Below are 20393 nucleotides of genomic sequence, written 5' to 3' on the forward strand. Positions count from 1 at the left end.
TGTAGAAATCCCTAAACGCCTTATTCACCCCTGCTGAATCTCCAACCAGGATCGCATCTCCGTCATTTTACTTTCCCTAGCTCCCTGGTCGCCTCCCTCTTTCTAAGCTGCTGTGCAAGCATTCTGCTGGCCTTCTCTCCATACTCATAGATCATCCCCCTTGCCTTTCTCAGCTGCTCCACCGCCCTCCCTGTGGTTAACAAGCCGAACTCCGCCTGTAGCCTCCGCCGTTCCCTTATAAGCCCTGCCTCTGGGGTCTCCGCATACCTACTATCGATCTGTAGTATCTCCTCAACCAGTCAGAGCGCCTCTGCCCTGTCTACCTTCTCCCTATGGGCCTGTTTTGAGATCAGCTCCCCTCTGACCGCCGCCTTCAGTGCTTCCCAGACCATCGCTGCTGAAATGTCCCCTGTGTCGTTGACCTGCAGGTGTTTCTGAATACATTTCCTCAGCCGCTCACACCCCCTTCGTCAGCCAAAAGCCCCACATCTAACCTCCAGTGCGGGTGCTGATTACTATGTTTACTAACCTGCAGGTCAACCCAGTGCGGAGCTTGGTCTGAGATTGTGATCGCCGAATACCCCGTGTCCACCACCCCTGCCAGTAAGGCCCTGCTGAAAATGAAGAAATTGATCTAGGAGTACACTTTATGCTCATGTGAGTAGAAGTAGAATCTCTTCACCCTCGGCTGCCCAAATCTCCATGGATCCACCCCCTCCATCTGCTCCATGAACCCTTTTAGTTCCTTTGCCATTGCTGGCACCCTGCCCGTTTTCGAGCTTGACCGGTCTAAACCAGGGTCAATAACTGTATTGAAGTCCCTTCCCATGACCAGCTTATGTGAATCCAGGTCCGGTATCTTCCCCAGCATCCTCTTTATAAACTCCACATCATCCCAATTTGGCACATACATATTTACTAATACCACTTGCACCCCCTCCAGTTTTCCACTGACCATAATGTACCGACCTCCCACATCCAAAACTATCTACCCGCCTCAAACACTACCCGCTTATTGATCAGGTTCGCGACCCCTCTCATCTTTGAATCCAGTCAGGGCAGCACGGTGGCCTAGTGGTTAGCACAACCGCTTCACGGCGCTGAGGTCCCAGGTTCGATCCCGGCTCTGGGTCACTGTCCGTGTGGAGTTTGCACATTCTCCCCGTGTCTGCGTGGGTTTCGCCCCCACAACCCAAAAATGTGCAGAGTAGGTGGATTGGCGACGCTAAATTGCCCCTTAATTGGAAAAAATAATTGGGTAATCTAAATTTAAAAAAAAAAAACTTTGAATCCAGTCCCGAGTGAAAGACCTGACTAAACCAGCCTTTCCGTAATCTAATTTGGTCAGTTACTCTAAGGTGCGTCTCCTGCAACATTACCACGTCCGCCTTCAGTCCCCTAAGATGCGCGAACACACGTGCCCTCTTGACCTGCCCATTTAACCCTCGTACATTCCAGGTGATCAGCCTAGTTGGGGGGGGCTCATTGCCTCCCACCCTTCACCGATCAGCCGTCCTGTTTTTTGGACCCACCTCCAGCCCATGCTCTGCACCTCCACCGGCCCACCCCCAGGCAGCCTCTGCCGCCAACCTCCTCTGTGTCCCTTGGCCCAAGTCCCTCCCTTGTCAGCAGAACATTTTCCCCACCCTTTGCCCCCAAGTAACGACACTCTGTAACCCAACCCCTTTGATAAACCAAACATATGCACACCCCCCACTGCGCTTCCATGAGTTAGCCCGCCTTGGTGACCCCCAGCCCTGTCGCCGGATAGTCTCCCACCTATTGTTCCCTCCACCCCCCCCCCCCAACGCTCATACAAACAAACTCCAACATCAAACAACCCCCACACAATTGCCCGACAGAAAAACACCAAAATCTAAACAAGCACATCTCCATCCCCCAACAGTGCAAATGAAAACCTTAACTCACTCAGCTCTGCCATTGGTCCCAAATCAATACAGAAGGCGTTACAAACAGCTTCCACAAAGCAAAAAAGGGAAACTTTTTTTTTAAAGAACAGAGAAATTTTAAAAAATGAACGTTGCAGCAAAGTTCAAAAGTTCTCAGTCCACCTCCAGTCCTTTCTTTTTCACGACGTCCAGCGCGTCCTCAGGCGACTCAAAATAAAAGTGCTGTTCCTCGTGCGTGACCCAGAGAAGGGCCAGATACAACAGTCCGAACTTCACCTTTTTCTAAAAAAGGATCGACCTAATCTGGTTGAAGCCTGCTCTTCTCCTGGCCACCTCCACACTCAGGCCTTGGTAAAACCCTCAGGATACTGTTGTCCTACTTACAGCTCCGTGTCTGCTTGACCCACTGTAGAAAGTGCTCCTTGTCCAAGGACCTCTGGAATCTCACCACCATTGCCCCCGTGGGGGGTTCTAACATTCGCAGCTTCCTCGCGAGTGCTCTATGAGACACGTCCACCTCCAAGGTTCGGGAGAATGCCTTATCCCCCAGCAGCTTCCCAAACATGTCTGCGATGTGTGCCCCAGCGTCCGCTCTGTCGGACCCCTCTGGGAACCCAACGATTCTCAAGTTCAGCCGGCGGGACCTATTCTCTAGGTCCTCCAACTTCTTCAGGAGATTCTTCTGCTGGTCTCTCAGCATCCCCACCTCCAACTCCACATTTGATGTTCCTCCTGCTCAGCCAACGCCTTCTCCACCTTCTGGATCGCCCAATCTTAGGCGTCCAATCTAAGCTCCAGCTGCTCAACCGACTCTTTTATCGGGTCCAAGCAGTCCCGTTTCTGCTTAGCAAAGCCTTCCTGAATAACTTGCATCAGCTGCTTCGTTGACCGCTGGGTCGATAAACCAGAGGCCTGGTCCTCCGCCATGCTGTCTCCCACTGCAACTTCAGCCAAGCCTTCTCTGTCTTTCAGTTTCTGTCTTTACAAGCACCTCTAGTCCTTCTCTCCAGGCACCGATGTGGGAATTCAGTACACAATTGTCAGTTTTACAGTTCAAGTCCAGTAGAAAATTGGGGGAAAAGGTCCAAAAGTCTGACCCGAGCGGGAGCCACCAAATGTGCGGTTTACTCCTTCATTGCCGCCACCGGAAGTCCATGCCTGGACCACTCTGGTAGTGCACTGCAGTACACACCCCAGATGGTCGCCCATTTTGTGGTGGTCTGTTGTTCCCTCTACAACCTGGCACTGCAACGGGTGACCTGTTGAAAGAGGAGGAACATGCAGCCTTGTCTGAGGAGGAGGTGCCAGAACAGGAGGGTTTGGCAGCCGAGTCCTAGGAGGACCCGCAGGAGGAGACGGAAGGTAAAGGACTGGCGGTGGCAAGGGTCCGGCATGCCCAAAGGACCAGGGAGGCCCAGAGTGTGCGTAACAACACCCCAGGGTGATGGGCCTGTGTTGGCACTGTCAACGGGGCAATAAGACAGGAGAGTGATGGTCACTCGCTGTGAGGAAAGCTCTGGTCCTCCTCAGTTTCTACTACAGTCTGACTCCTGACTTTCTGCTGACAACGTGCTCATACCCATCTTCTGAATGGGGTTTGATCTTGGACCACTTTGCCTGGGGGGCGGGGTGTGAGGGGCACGGAGGGCAACACGAGTGGGGGTGCAGGCAGGCCCACTGTGAAGATTAACGTGACAGAGACTTCACAAGTATCAGGTGTAAAATGTTTTAATAATGAATGTTGAATATTTCCATTCCCCTATCTACAGATTGTGAACCCCTCCCCCATGCCCACTCACTGATCATCAATCTTCTTGATCTTACTGGTCTACTGCTAGGTGAACCCAGAATGCACATCAGAGATGGAGACAGACTGCTGCTTTTCACCCTCTGTGGCCTTTTGAAGTCCTCAGGTGGCCGTCCTCTGGAGGGTTGGAGCAGGAGTGCCTCGGCCGACTTACCAATGTCACTGGCATCGCCGTGCCACCCTGGCCCAGCCCCATCAGATGGTGATCCCGTGAGAGAGTGGACATGTGGTCAGTGAGAGGGAAGGATCATTTTTTCTGACATGAAGAACACACTTGAGACAGGTCAGCAGCGGCACAGGCCAACCTCGCTGTCAGTGGCTGCTCTCTTCTCAGCTAAACCACGGTCTCCAGGGCCCGTTCCTCATAGGGGATGCGGACTCGATTCTCTGGTAATCCGCCCCACGTCTTGGCCCTTTCCCGCTAATTATGGACTATCTTCTCCTGCGTGGACAAAGAGAGGGCTTTGTGAGCTTGTTGGATCAGGGGGGGTCTATGGCTGGTGGCATGTGTGGGAACCGCATCTGGACATGAAGGGGCTGTGCTGGTGGGTGCCAAGGGGCTCTGAGGAGCAAGTACGAAGAACAGATGTGGGGAGAGTACAAGATGTCAGCCAGTGATTTGTCGGGGGGGGGGGGGGGGGGGGTTAAGGTTGGTAATTTAAGAGGTGGCAGGCAGAACTGATGACAGGAGAGAGGTTGTAACTTATCCTTACAGCTTGGTGAAGGTCGTTGGTCTTCTTTCGACATTGGACGTCGGTCCTCCTGGTCATCTTGCCCGCACTGTCAGCTGCTGCCACTGCCTCCCAGGCAGTATTGATGACCTTGCTGCTGGTCCTCTGACACCCTCGGGAGAACAGGGTGACCCATCTCGCATCGTCAGCATCGAGAAATCTGGCCAGGCCGACATCCCCAAATTGAGGAGCAGGTCTGCGGATTGCCATGCTTGTGTGTTGACTAGAGTGAGTGGTGAGGGAGCATTTAAAAGCAGCTCCCCCTTGTTAGCAGCGTGACACTGAGGTGCGGGTCGGGCAAATCAGATGCGAGACAGCCAGTAATGGCGAGAGGCTAGTGGAAACTCATTTCCGGCACTAAATGCTGTTAAATATGGGCCGCAATCTCGTCAACGAGGCTGTTGAAACGCACTCCGCCAATCATGCCCAAAATGACACTTAGAAATGTTCCCGTTAAATCGCGCCCTTTATTTGTAAGTTTTTAAGAGCTTACACGCTAACAATTCTTCTCACTGATCAACAGTTGTAGTGAACCTCTGCAAATGTTCCTAGTAGTATCTTGAACAGTTAAGGTTCTAGATCTGAGAAATCATAGAAAATTTACAACACAGATGGAGACCTTTTGGCCCATTGTGTTCATGCTGGTTGATGGAGAGCTGCCCAGCCTAATCTCACCTTCCAGCGGTAGATCAGACAGCGAGTGCAAAATTCCTACCACCATCTGAGTGAAAAAATGTTTCCCCATGTCCTCTCTAATCCTTTCACCAATTACTTTAAATCTATGACTCCTGTGTTTTGATCTCTGCGAAGGTAAGTCACCCTAATTAATCTACCTAGGCCCCTGATAATTTTATACACCTCAATTGAATGACCCCTCAGCCTCTTCTGTTCCAAGTTACACAACCTCAGCCTATCCAATATGTCCCCAGACCTAAAAGTTTCCACTCTTTGATCCAAAGGGCTTTACGTTTTTGACCAGCCTGCCATTGGCCATGTGGTCAAAAGCCTTCCTAAAATTCATGCAAATCACATACACCACGCTACCCTCATCAACCCTCCATGTTACCTCCACAAAAATCAATCAAGTTCGTCAGATGAGACCTTCTCTTAACAAAGTTATCCCCTTCAATGGGCACGGTCTAATGGCCGTGCTGTGCCCAACTGGGGTTGCTATGCAACCGGCAAATCTCGTGGGAGGCCACCCGCCAGATTTACCCGCTCGCTACTCCTCGCGAGATCTAACAGGATCTCGGGAGGCATCGTGAACTGGATATTCCAGATTTGGATATTCAAGTGTGCAGTCAGGCTCACTTGAATATACACTTGCCGGAGTTGACAAGGCGCTGGATCTAACCCCCGTGCCTCGGAGGCCCCGAGCGAGCGCTGTTTAGCACTGGTCTCCATGTGTACCGGCACTTGGGGGGTCTCCCAGGTGATTGGGGGCTCCTCGGTGGTCAGGCTCTTGGAAGGGTGGTACCCTGGTACCCCTGATGCCACCAGTGCACCATGGCACTACCAGTTGGCACACTGGCACTGCCAGCATGGTAGGGACACTGCCAGTGACCAGGTAGCATTTTGCCCTTGCCAGGGATCGAGCCTTGGGGTGTCTTTCCCTTATTAGGTGGGGTGCAGGGAGCTTGATGACCCCTTTATTCGGTGAGTTGGGGCATTGGGAGGGTCTGGAGGCGGCGATGGGGGGGTCCTAGAGATCGGGGCGCTATGTAAAAATGGTGCCCCGATCTCTCCCTGTACTGGCGAACGGAGCTCATTAGTGAAGCAAATGGGAACTAAGTGTCGTCTCGGAGCGGTGTTCCTCGCCAAGGCACCCAAACACAGCAGATTCCTATTTAATAACGGGGTCTTTCTTGGCACTGCCAGCACCGGAAACTCCCGACTAAACGTGCTCGACACAGGACTCTGTGAAATTATGCCCGACATTTCACATTCTTCCTCCTCAACTTTACCAATCATTGACACCTTTTGTGAAGACACCGGCACTGTATTCTTTAACAACCTTACCCAGACCCTTCACCTCCAGACAGGGTTTACCTTTTTGGTCCCTAATAGGCCGAGCTCTTTCCTTAGTGATCCTTTTTATTCTTGAGTGTTAAGTGGCAACATTTAAAACGTTAATGATCTCCAGTACATGACTGTTGTGGTACTAAGGTTTTGTGCTGTAATAAGGTTTTTTGCAGTAATAAGGTTTTGTGTTGCTTCTATTCTTAGAGCTGACCTCTGCTGCCTGCCCTTTCCTACCGAATATAATCAAATGGAGAAAGAGGCATCTTCAGTTCTATGTGAGGTACTGATCTTGAATCTTACTGCAAGTCAAACATTCTGAAACTTTGTTCCTACGTGAGAAAGTAATGACATTGCAACTTCAACTTTATTGAATTGTTGTGAATATGAAACAAGAGAGAATTCTGGTTCCATGCCTCAGTGCATGATTGTCACAAATTAGGCCACTTTGCAACTTGACCTGGTGCCAACCCCTGCTGGCTGGTACACAGAGGAGCACTGCCCTCAATGACCACACATGTGAATTAGAGGCTGACAATCGCACTGCCCAGAAAATGATAGAGGAGAGAGTCATAGGATTAAAAATAGCTACATTTGGAAAAACTTAACTAATGTGGTGCTACTGTCATAATCAACACAAACTGCATATGCAAAGACGTGGGGGAGGTCCAGAGTGATGCTCTGGGAACCCAGGTTCAGATCCCGTCTCTGCAAATGTTGAAGTTTGAATTCAATAAAAATCTGGAATTGAAAGTCGAGTGATGACCATGAAACCATTGTCGATTGTCGTAAAAACCTATCTGGTTCACTCATGTCCTTTAGGGAAGGAAATCTGCCGTCCTTACCCAGTTTGGTCGACATGTGACTCCAGATCCACAGCAACGTGGTTGATTCTTAACTGCCCCCTCAAAGGCAATTAGAGATGGGCAATAAATGCTGGCCCAGCCTGCGATGCCCACATCCCATGAATGAATCAAAAAAAGGCCCTCCTCTTAGTACATGATAATGGATCTGTAAGAATCAATTTACCATAAAACAGAATGCGTATTTTGGAGCAGGATATTTGTGCTGTGATTATGTATTCTACAGCTTTGGTACAGCACTTCATTGCAATGGTGCAAATTCCAACTCATTTAAAACAAATTGTCCTCAGCATTACGGTGACACTGACAAGTTCACATTTATGGCCCATCTCTAGTTGCAGTGGTCCTTCTCCTTGAACCTCTGCAGTTCTTGTGGCGATTGTATTCTCACAATCCAATTGCACTTTTAAGATTCATTCTAGATTTTTGCGTGCGTATTTGGACTCCGATTTGTTATACCTCTCAACTTAAGGAAACCAAATATCATAATGCCCCACGGAATGAATTTTCAATCTTAGCTATCTCATTGCAGGAAGACCTCAGGGAAGTAGGAAGATCTGGATGGAAAGTCACCTTGGGATTGCCCCCATGCTACAACTTCAAAAGGTAAAAGCCCAGATAAAAGGCCAATGTTCAACATTCCAGAATCAGCAAGCTTAAAAACAACATCTAAAAAAGGGTGAAATAAAGTGAGAAGCAAAAATTACATTTTGAAAGCGTGTGTATTAGAATCGTTGCGAGAAACCTGTTAGTAAGTGACCTGTCCTTTTGCCTTCGCATACTGCATGTAGTAACGTGGTCTAATAAGGAAATTAATTCATTCTATTGCAGAATAAGTATCAAAAGCTGCATCAATAAATGTATGACTTTTTGTGGGCTAGTTGTATTCAATACTGAATAGTGTTTGTGACATCTCAGGCAGTGGACCACTGGGCTCCCTGTAATAGATTTTGGAGCTAGAGATGGTCCTTGTGTTTTTCTGCTTTAACTTTAGCAGGAAGGGCTGGAGTCTAGGCTGGGGCCAGGACCCAGAAACAACAGATACTGATCTTGCATAGAAGTTCCCATTTGGTGTTGTTGAGGGGTGGGGGTGGGGGGGAATGGGGTGAGGGAGGCCGGGAGTGGGGGGGGGGGGGGGGGGGGGGGGGCAGCCACTGACCACTCCAAAAAAGAGCTAAGAAGTGAGGGTGGGACTGCCTCGGACTGAGGTTCTTGCATCTCCAACCGTTAGGGAGACCCCAGGGGCGCGATTCTCCGCTCCCCACGCCGGGTGGGAGAATCGCGGGAGGGCCGGGCGACTCACGACACGCCCCCCTGGCGACGCCCGCAATTCTCCCACCCCCCGCTCGGAAGAATCGCCACTCGCCGGCCTTCCTGATTTTTCGCGGGAGCGGAGAATTCCACCCCTGGTGTATGGTTGAGCTTTGAACTCCAAAAAAATGGTACAAATGGGAAAAACCAAACGGTCCATGATCCCATGCTAGGGACCATTGGCGGCTCATGTCAAACCTCTTTCCAATGGAATAACGAAACTGATCAAGAAATCAACGTGTTATTTGTAGCTTGTATGGCAAGGTTAATTTATTTTTAACGGCAGTACAATTTATATTAAAAGACTTAACCCCATGGGGGCTGGTTTAGCTCTCTCAGCTAAATTGCTGGCTTATAAAGTAGACCAAGCAGGCCAGCAGCACGGTTCGATTCCCGTACCAGCCTCCCCGGACAGGCGCCGGAATGTGGCGACTAGGGGCTTTTCACAGTAACTTCATTGAAGCCTACTCGTGACAATAAGCGATTTTCATTTCACTTTGCCAGCATCAACAGAGATTCCAGCTGTGTGCATAGGAACACATATGCCAGATTGCACTCCTCAGCTACATTGGGGATTTCTGGTTGATTCCTTTGAACTTTAACCCAATGTTGATTCACATTGGATATTTCCTTGTTTCACAAAATGTATTTCCCTTCGGGCCATTTATTCTGGCTTGGAATTTTCATCTACACCAATGCCGGAAAAAACTAAATACTGCATCATGAGAATTTTTAGCAGAAACGTTCATGGAAAAACAGGCACAAGAGACTAACATTCAGTTTCCCTGACCTTTTGTGCCAATTCAGCAAACCTCCCTACCTCATGAATATAGCTTTGTTCCTCTCATGAGAAAGAGCAAAGTGTGCAAGTTTCCTGCCAACAAGTTAGACCCTTTGAATATGCAAAGGACCTGTTTCAGGCCTGAGACCTGGAGCCATGTTTTTGGCCTGACCAATATGGTAGGTGGCACACATCTGGTTCATTGAGAGTCCCTGCTTCCTGCTTCCCATATTGCTGGCTTAGGCGCCTGTCGAACAGGTGCGGCATCATCTAAATTCTTAGCTGTTTTGTTTAACGTATATAAGTAATGGTTTGATGGCCTTGAATGTTCAGTTTCATTTATAAAAATAGACTTGAAGATGCAATGTGGCAGAAGTTCAACACCTTGTTTGTGCTGGTTTTCACTTGTTTCGCACTGGTTTAATATTTCCAGCATATGCTGACGAGATCTTCAGGCAGTTTTGACATGGATTGCTGTCTACATCTGTGCACGCTGCATTATAACTTACTAGTCATGTTGTTTCGGGCCAACAGGCAGTATGCACTGAATCAGATGTGTAAGATCAATGGTTTGTTTCTTTTGAATCTGCATCCAGTACCAAAGTGGCTTAACGCTACAATCCAACCCTCGGGAAACTTGAAAATGCTATGACAATATTATCAAATAATTTGAACATTGGGATTAGATTTAATCTTGAAACAGGTGAAAATGTATACATAGAATCCTTACAGTGCAGAAAGTAGACTTTCAGCCCATCGAGTCTGCACCAACCCTTCAAAAGCCCACCCTACTTAAACCCAATCCCCCTCCCTGTAACCCCAGCCTGAGGGGCAATTTATCATGGCTAATCCGCCTAACCTGTGCATATTTGGACTGTGGGAAGTAACCGGAGCACCCAAAGGAAACCCACGCAGACACGGCGCGAATGTGCAAACTCTATACAGCCATCCAAAGGCCGGAATCAAACCCGGGTCCCTGCCGTTGTGAGGCGGCAGTGCTAACCTCTGTACCACCATGCCGCATCTGTGTTGCCCATAGAGTCCACTGCTGAAATGGTATTTTATCACTGGTAGCATGCAACAGTTGCAGCAGTTATCATTATTCGCATTATCACTGCATACCTTTCACAGGTTTTCAAGGAATACCACACATCAGCTAAAGCACCAATCAAGGCATTAGCTGAAGGTGGATCTGACAAAAATGAGTAAGAAAGGGACTATCCCATTCAAATAACCTTTAAGTTAAGTGTGTTGCTCAGTCATAGTTGAAGTAAGCTTAGTTCTGATACCCCAATTCTCAATGTCCTTGCTACATTTTTAACTTCTCAAATGACTCATGTGAGTGAACTTTTGCTTTGATTGCTAAAGCTTTAATTCATAAATGACAAGAGAATTGAGACTGAGAATATGGAGGAAGAGGGGAAAGAATTCTGCTGAGAAGTTCTTCTTGGTCTTAACCTAGCAGCAGTGTGCCTGCAGTAGTGTATCTCTATGCTGTTGCTCTTTCGGCACCGGAGTAATGTCGCCAATTAATAATGATACTCTTTATAGTCGCCGGGTATCAAATGATACCAGCACAAGGCTTTACCAGATATCGATCAAAGGACCACACAACAGTTAGTCAGTTCAAGTTCAAAGATAGTTTATTTTCACACAAGGATTACTTCGACATGCAACACAAAACACTACAAGTTAAATTGCACCTAACAACTACAATAACCTATACTTAACTTCAGGGCAACTGGCTCCATGCAGATGGACAAGGCCTTTATCCGGATCTTGCGTGGCTGGGTAGAAGAAGTGGCTCTGTTTCTGCTGGGCTCATCCGTCTGGTAGCGATTGTTGGTCTTGAATTTGCCTGTCTGGTCGTTATGCTGCACTTGGGTTGGCATAGGCCAGATCCAAGAGAGACCGAGCACATCGTTGTGTCTCTTCTTATCCCTCTGGGATTTTACGCTCTTTGGGGCAGTCCTTGGACCCAATAATTCGACAGGCTTCGATCACTGCCTTCAATTTTGGCTAATAAAGGGGCTGGTGCCTTGATGGCTGGGCGTGTCCTTAGCGGTCATTGACCTTGGCTGTTTAGGCTCCCTGAGTAAAGGGAGTGGCACCGATTAGTCTGTATCTGTATCAGTTATCTGAGTACAGTTCTTTTGTTCAGGGGAAATGGGCCATTAGAATTCAAACGAGTGGTGGTTTCAATCGTGTCTCGCTATCTGGGTTGCAAATACACACACAAGCTCTGAGTTTGTCCAAGTCCTGGGTTGGCCATAATTCCCATGGTCCTTTGCAGGTGGCCATCTGAGATGGCTACAATACCTGCCCCCTATCCAGCCACAACATGCTGAATGATTGGCTTAAATGTTTATCTTTCACGACTACAACTCAACTGGTAACAGACTAAGTGAATTATTTGCTCAATTAGTAAGCCATAGTCTCCTTCCAATTGCCTAAAGGAGATTTCCATCATTGCCAGATTGATTATTTCAACAATTATTCAAAAGGGTGTAAATATACTTTTACCAAGTAAAGAGATGGGTCCTTCTCTGGCGGGCGAACTGTAACTAGCGGGGTGCTGCAGGGGTCAGTCCTTGAACCTCAACTGTTTACAATCTATATACATGACCTGCAAGTCGGGACAGAGTGGAACATAGCAAAATTTGCCGATGATACTAAAATAGGTCGGGAAAGCAGGCAGTGAGGAGAAGATAAGGGCCGGGTCGGAGAATTGCCGGGGGGGCGGCGTGAATCCCGCCGCTGCCCGCCGAATTCTCCGGCACTGGAGATTCGGTGGGGGCAGGAATCGTGCCGCGCCAGTCGGCTGCCGCTTGCAGCGGCCCCCCCCCCCGATTCTCCGACCCGCGATGGGCCAAAGTCCCGCTGGTTCTTTGCCAGTCCCGCTGGCGTAGATTAGACTAGGCCCCTTACTGGTGGGACCTGGTGGCCTGTGGGGGCTCCGGGGTCCTGGGGGGGGGGGGGGGGGGGAGGCGCAGGACGATCTGGCCCCGGGGGGGGGGGGGGGGGGGGGGGGGTGCCTCCACAGTAGCCTGGCCCGTGATCGGGACCCACTGATCTGCGGGCGAGCCTGTGCCGTGGGGGGAACTCTTTTCCTATGCGTTGGCCGTGTCAGCCTCCACGATGGCCGACGCGTAGGTGAACACTCCCTGCGCATGTACGGGGATGACGTCAGCAGTCGCTGATGCTCCCGCGCATGCGTGAACCTACGCTAGCCGGCGGAGTTCCTTCGGCCCCGGCTGGCGTGGCGCCAAAGGCCTTCCACGCCAGCCGGCGGGGCGCAAACCACTCCAGCGCCGCCCTAGCCCCTGAACGTGCGGAGGATTCCACACCTTTGGGACGGGCCGATGCTGGAGTGGTTCACACCACTCCGTCCCGCTGGGACCCCCCACCCCGCCGGGTACGAGAGAATCCCGCCCAAAGAACGTACAGATGGATATAGATAGGCTAGGAGAATGGGCCAAAGTTTGGCAAATGGAGTTTAATGTGGATAAATGTGAGGTTAGAAAGGCAAATTATTATCTAAATGGAAAGCAGATTCAAAATGCTTCTGGATAGAGGGATCTGGGTGTCTTCGTTCATGAATCGCAGAAAGCCAGTATGCAGGTGCAGCATGTAATAAAAAAGGCAGGCTGGCATGGTGGTGCAGTGGTTAGCACTGCTGCCTCACGGCACCAAGGACCCGGGTTTGTTCTCGGTCCCGGCTCTCTGTCCCTGTGGAGTTTGCACATTCTCCCCATGTCTGCATGGGTCTCACCCCCACAACCCAAAGATGTACGGGGTAGGTGGAATGGCCACGCTAAATTGCCCCTTAATTGAGGTGTATAAAATACTAAGAGTGATTGATAAAGTAAACGTGGACCAAAGGTTCCCCCTTGTGGGGCAATCTAGAACGAGAGGTCACAGATATAGGTTGAGAGCAGGTAGATTTAAAATTGAGATAAGGAGGAACTACTTCTCGCAGAGGGTGGTGAATTTGTGGAACTCGCTGCTCCATAGTGTAGTGGAGTCTGAATCATTAAATGGTTTCAAGAAGGAGATAAAAACGGGTTAAAGAGCTTTGGGGGACAGGCATGCAGGTGGATTTGAGACCAGGAAGAGATCAGCCATGATTTGACTGAATGGCGTAGCAGGCTCAAAAGGCTGAAGGTTGGAGTGGGTGGGGATTTAGATGGGCCCGCTGACCCAGGAAGCAGATATTAGGCAGCCATGGCGGTGAGCAATAACAATGTTAGAAATGCAGGATTCTTTAAGAGTAAACCAGGACTTGTTTCAGAGTGAATTGAGAGCAGGTGGTGCTCAATGAAACTTCTACTTAAGAGCTGGGTTTTGTAGGTCCAAAAGGAAAGAGTGGAGACTAGTGTTTGTACAGAACCATTGTATCACAATAAAACAGTTGTGAATCATCAGACTGTCTTCCATTGCCTATTTTGTTATTTGGATATTCACCTATAAAACAAGCAACTGCCGTGACAGTCTAGTTAGAAAGGCAGCTTTGGTTTCCTCAGACTTTCCCAGTTGTTTTAGAAACCGTTGGGCCCGCCAGCCCTTACTCCTCACACTTTCTCACACCCCACTACCTCTCATGCCCCTCCCATGCCACCTCCAAAGCCATGTACTGAGTATCCACTATGGGCATGCTTCAGGATGAATGTGGAGATTAAAAAATAACTGATTTCTAACAATCTAATACAGCTTTCACTGATATTTTGAAATCTCCTCACATGGTTAATCTGTTAGAAAAACAAATACTCCTGTCCATTTACTTTTAAGATGGCGGCACGGTGGCACAGTGGTTAACACTGCTGCCTCACAGCTCCAGGGTCCCGGGTTCAATTCCGCCCTCGGGTAACTGTTTGTATGGAGTTTGCACTTTCTCCCCCTGTCTGCATGGGTTTCCTCCGGGTGCTCTGGTTTCCTCCCACAGTCCAAAGATATGCAGGTTAGATGGATTGGCCAGGTTAAATGACCCCTTAGTGTCCAAATAGGTTAGGTGGGGTTTCTGGGTTTCGGGGATAGGGTGGAGGTATGGGCGTAAGTAGGATGCTCTTTCCAAGGGCTGGTGCAGATTCGATCGGCCAAATGGCCTCCTTCTGCACTGTAAATTCTATGATTATATGAAAGAGAACTAGGATCAAGAATAGTTAATCAGCATTTCTACCTGTTTCAGAGGCCATATTGAGATTGGGTTACAGGCTTCCCTGGAAATCACTGAGTATCACAGACAGACAGCAGTCTGTCCTGTGTGGTCAGCAGAAAGAGATGGCTGCTTGACTTTGCATGTTATCTTGGCTGGATGGGGGAGGGAGACAGTCCCTAGCTGAAGAGATGCATTCTGCAGCTTCGAAGGATTTCAGGAGATTTGCCCTGACACGAGGCACGAAGAACCATCAAAAAAGGCTAGTAGTGGATTGAAGAACAGCTGTGAAAACTGAGGAAAGCATCTGGAAACGGTTGTTTGAAGTTACAAGTTGACAAATCAGGGATGCGATCAGGGATAATGAAGGATCTCAGGATCTCCTTTTTTGGGAGTTGCGAGACATCCTGGGTGGGTGTAGCTAAATGATGAATGTTGCTGCATTTGCACTCTGGATGTGGCTGCAGATCAGCAAAGAAAATCTGCTGGCATTGGAAAGAATGTCAAGGTAAGTGTGCTCAGTCCTTTGACCATCTTTACTAGGCTGCCTTAGGCTGCATCATGTTAATACTTCACTATAAGCTTGATGGAGCATCACAGAGAGAGAATACACAACTGTCTTCTATCTGTTCAAGCACTTTCCAAATGTAAAGGTATCTTTCAGTAAGGCACTTTGGAATTGCCGCTTGACAACGTGTTTAACTTGTTCTCCATCATATGTGGCAAGTAATAGCTGCCAAGCACAATGCCGACCCAAACTACCAACCACATTGCTGCATGTTCAAGATTGAAATGTACAGAGTTTTGCTCGGGAAGGATTTTCAGAGATAGGGATCAAAGGATTTTGTCATATGCACAATCCTTCTCATCTTTCCCAGCCACTCTGCAGCTTTTGGTACATTCAACCTCAACATCCTCCCGAAATAATGTTCTTCCATTGCCCTCCCAAAGGGGATTGCCACCAGTTGGCTCCACTCGTGCATCGCCAAGCACACCCAAAGCATCAAGCGATCGCTTCTTTGTAGAAGCTGAGCAGGTGGGCACCGATCACGGGCCTATGCCCCCCTTGGCACGGCCGTGGTACTGCCGTGCCAATCGGGCCCCCAGTTGCCCCAAATGGGCATCTGCTGCCAGTTTCACGACAGCAGCGAGCAGGTGTGTTTGCTGCCGTGTTGAAACGGGCGTGAAGGCCCGGCCACTCGGCCCATCGGCCTCGGAAAATTCTTACAGCGAGCGGCGATTCGTGGCGTGGGTCGGTCGTGAAAAAATCCGTCGTCCTTACCTGATCTGGCCTACACGTGTCTCCAGGCCTACAGCAATGTGGTTAACTCTTAAATGTCCTCAGGTATGGGCAATAAGTGATGGCCCAACCAGACACACCCTTATCCCATGAACGAATTTTTAAAAAATGATTTGGGCGCAGGTTCTTTGCTCAAAACTGGTTAAAGATGTGCTTAAAAATTTACCCTGCAATCTAGAAAATAATCTTCAACATGGAATTGAAGTATTCATTTAGATTCTTGTTGCTAAGAATAGTCTGGCAGCTTCCACCAGTGATGTTTGCACCCAACCTGAAGTCAGGAATAGTGAAGAGAAATCAGGCAGAGATTTCCGCTAGAAATGGATATGTCTGGTTTATCAAAGGGTGCCACAGCATAAAGAGTTTCCTGTTTTTATTACTTAATGCTCTTTGAAGTGTGGTTTGTATGTTTTGGCTTGTTATGCTTACTGATAGTTAATGATCCTGCCAGACAACCATTTTCCAAGACAGGTTGTTTTTAATAGGTTGATCAGCAGTTTGATCATTTTGACTCAGATGGAACAGTCTTGTCTCTGCATCAATAGGGTTGTAGATTCTGCCCCACTCCAGGTGGACTGAGCACCTTATCTAGGTTACATGGCAGTGTACTACATTCATCACACAACCATAAAATATCTCTCTGGTCATTTATATGTGGGCCATTTCTGGGGCTTAGTTTTTGCTCATTTTGGCTGCTGCGTATTGCTATCTATGATTCATTGGCTGTGAACCACTTTGGACATCCTGAAGATGCAAAAGATGCTATATAAATACCGGGCACAATCTAACGGGAAGGTTTCTAAGTGTCATTTCTGGTGGGTTTTGTTGGGAGTTTCACCCTGGTTCTGTCGACTAGTTCCCCATTTGGGCCCTGGGGAGTTTCTCCCTGGTCAAGACGGTACTTAGAATTATTTTCATCATTGGGGAGCTGAACTCACTGGCTGGACCAACTACAGAGCGATCAGGACATCATTTGAAAAGGGTTCCCGAATCTCTAAGTGGACTTGTGGGTCCCCCCCCCCCCCCCAACATGGACAAAGTCACCCCCCACATTCATGGGCATTATCCCACAGCCCCCCCATGATGACACTCTTCTCTGGGGTTGCTGAGGGCCCCCTTTTCCAGGCTTTCCAACATCCCCTTCAGCCCCCACCCCCCACCCCCCCAAACTTTCTGGAGGCCCCTTCATATCTACCCTGCAACTCCCCACCTGTCATCATCCCCCCACCCTCTTTTCATGGGCATGGCACCCCTCAGGTCCTGGCCCTTGTTAGTGCCACCCAGTCACACAGGACCCTGGCACTGCCAATCTGGTACCATGGCAATTCTCCAGTCAGCTTTGCAATGCCACCTGGGTAAATTGGCAAAGCAAGGATGACACTGTCAAGGTGCTAGCCTGGCAGTACCAATGTGCTCACGTTCAAGGGGAGAGCCAAAGGGCCACCCTGCCCTGTCCCTGACCACCCAGAGCCTCCAATGGCCCGGGAGGCCTCCCAGGTGCCGTTCACCTGGTCCACATTTGAACGGTGCCCGGCTGCAGCCTCACTGGGGAAGTTGGTAGATGCCTTGAGCCTGATAGATCCAGGGTCAGCATGCCTAAAGAGGTTTTAAAACTGCTTAGGCATGCAACACTTGGGGTGGGATCCTGATCATGACGCTTTGCGGGATCTGGGTAGACCGTAGACATTCTGAGGCATACTGGCCGTCGGGAAGCCTATGGCAGGCCTCTCCCAGCATCTACCGACCCCATTGCACTCTCATTCAGACGCAACACGGCTGGTCAATTGCGCCCACCATTTTATTCGAGATAACAGCCATCTTACTCCACAGATACTTTTGGTGCTGTAAATTACTCTACACTTCTAATTAAAAAATGATATGCTACTAAATCCAATTGATGCAGGCATAATCATCCACGGGGCTTTTCTTTACATTGTTTCCAATCTCAATTCTCTGGTGATGGACTGGGAGGTAGGAGTGTTTATAAAATGCAGGAGGATGGGGAGGGGGAGGATATTCTCAGAAGTGGGAATGGCAGCAATGTGGCTGCCCATCTCTAATTAATTCAGTCTGGTGGTCAATTAACAACCACTCTCTGGCCTGTGGTCACTTTATTAGAAACCGTATCAGATATATTGGCGCGGCCTCCCAGTGGTTTCCCGGTGTGTGGTGGGGAGAGTTGTGGGAGAATGGGGACTGTGGGACGGGGAGTGGGGGGGGAGGGGGGGAACCTTCCTTTTTGACTGTTCCAAAAACCACAGAGGTGCCTCCGGCGGCAGTGGCTGCACCTGCGACTCTGATGCCACCACTGGAGTGTTCACCTCCCTGAGGATATCTGCCTGCTTGTCTGGCCCTAGCATGGAGGTGCCCGCTCCTTCTCACTACAGCCTTGGCAGTGACCATATTGATCAGTGGCCTTGCCAAGGTTGCCGGCTGCCAGATTTCTGTTTGGGCCAGCAGCTCTCAGTGACGGTCCTAGCGTGGGGTCGGAATGCATGTTTTGGTCCCAGCAGCGGGACTTCCCGGACTCAGATTCCAGCCATCAGTCAGTGGCAAGAGTAATTTCCACCAGCCTGCTACAAATCTCCTTTGAAGCCCTGCCTTAGAGCTTGAGGTAGGAATTTTAGTTTGAGACTGAAGCCTTGTTAACTGCACTCACATGGTTTCAGTCAACACATGGGTATTTCTCTTCACCACTGGGAGCTGCTTCCCTTTAACACAAACAATAAGCGCCAGTTCTCCAATTGAGTTTCATTCAGATCGTGAACAATAGTTCTTTGTTGTAATGTTCTTCCTTGTTCTCCTGCCTTCGTGCTGAGATCACTGGTGACTGTTAATTAGTCTTAGAAAGGGCATTCAGCGTTTTCAGTCTGTTGAATCTTTATGCATAGCAGAGTGAGAGATGTCAGTGTTGGGGAACAGGATATTGGTGCCCCAGGCATGCCTGCTCAGGTGCAGATTTGACTTTCTTCTACTTCACCCTAATTGTGCACCAAGGTCTCAACCCAGGATAGAACTTCATGGGAACAGAAACCTGACAACAGCCATCCTTATGCTTTCCCTGTGTGAGATTGGCAATTTACAGCGTGCCCGGGGCCGAATTGTGGGCACATTGGTTCTGTAAAGGAAAGGAGGCAGCAGAGGCAGCTGAACTGATGGTCTCAGTCTTAGTGACAAAGAAGTTTATGAGCTCTTCATTTTTGTTGGAGGTGAGGGTGGAGAGGGAATGGTGAGCGGGCAGGTGGTTGGTAGTGGAGAGACGGACCAAACTTGTTTTATGTAGAATCTTTCTAATCAGTCAAGGGAGCTTTCCGTTACGTATTTCAATCCAAACCCCACGGTGTTAATCCACTGCACGAGAAGAAACAGTGACTTTGTGACACTCTGAAATCCTTTTGCTGTCAAATCCATCCTGTTTACATTAGTTGACAGTTATGATTTGTAGCCTTATTTTCTGGCCCATGGCCCACGGCTTGAGGCTCTGAACTCTACTCGCTCGCAAAATAAATAGTAGCTGGTGTCACTGAAGACAGCATTTAAAGTTCTCTTTGTGGAACTTCTGACCCCAGAATGCCAGGAGGATTTTAGTACTTTTCATTTTTCTTAGTGTCAGTGTGGTGAATGTAATATAGATGTATATATGTTAATTTACACTGTCTTTGTAAGCGCAGTAGCGCTATCCTACCACTAGGGGGAGTAGCGCTGGGAGCACTCAGGAACTTGTGCTGGGCTGCACCCTTGGCTCCGCCCACGACTCCTCCCCCTAGTGCAGCTGTATAAATACCCGTGTCCAGAGTTCATCGACAGGTAACAGGCTGGCTCTGAAGTAAGTCGATTAAAGCCTAGAATCACATCGGAAACATGTGGCTGGTGAATTGATGGTTCCATCAGTCAGCATCTGTGGAGAGAAAAGGGAGCTCATGTTTCGAGTCTGGATGACTCTTTGTCAAAGCTGCATAACACAGGTGAGCGATTGCTTCTTAAAGTTGACAATTATATTGGCTGTTCCTGCAATGATGTCAGTCAGAGTGGGCAGGGGTTCAGGTTTGCAATTTTGACTTTGGTTTATTGTTCATGGCATCATTGACTCCACACACGTGGCAGTTAAGACACCCATAGATCGCCCAAGATTATTGATCAACTGTAAGGGCTTCCACTCCATCAATAATGTGTAGTTGGTGTGCAACCCAAAGACATCTTTGTACAGATGTGTGCAAGATTCCCAATCAGCTGCCATGATTCTTTCAACCTGGAGCAGCCCACCTATGCTGATATCTTTCCACTTTGACGTAGGGTTACTGGATGGCTGTTCAGAGAGAAAGGATAACCTCTTAAAACAAGATTGATGGCACCTCTCGGATACCTGAGGAATCAACGATACAACAAAAGATATGTGATTACAAACTGTATCATTGAACAGGCTGTTGGCATGCTGAAGAGGCACTTAGGTGCCTGGTCAGATGGTGAGATGCCCTTTATTGTGGACCAGCCAGGGTCTCCAGAATGGTCAAGGTTTTCC

The sequence above is a fragment of the Scyliorhinus canicula genome, chromosome 14, assembly GCF_902713615.1.
Source record: "Scyliorhinus canicula chromosome 14, sScyCan1.1, whole genome shotgun sequence".
Classification (NCBI taxonomy): domain Eukaryota; kingdom Metazoa; phylum Chordata; class Chondrichthyes; order Carcharhiniformes; family Scyliorhinidae; genus Scyliorhinus; species Scyliorhinus canicula.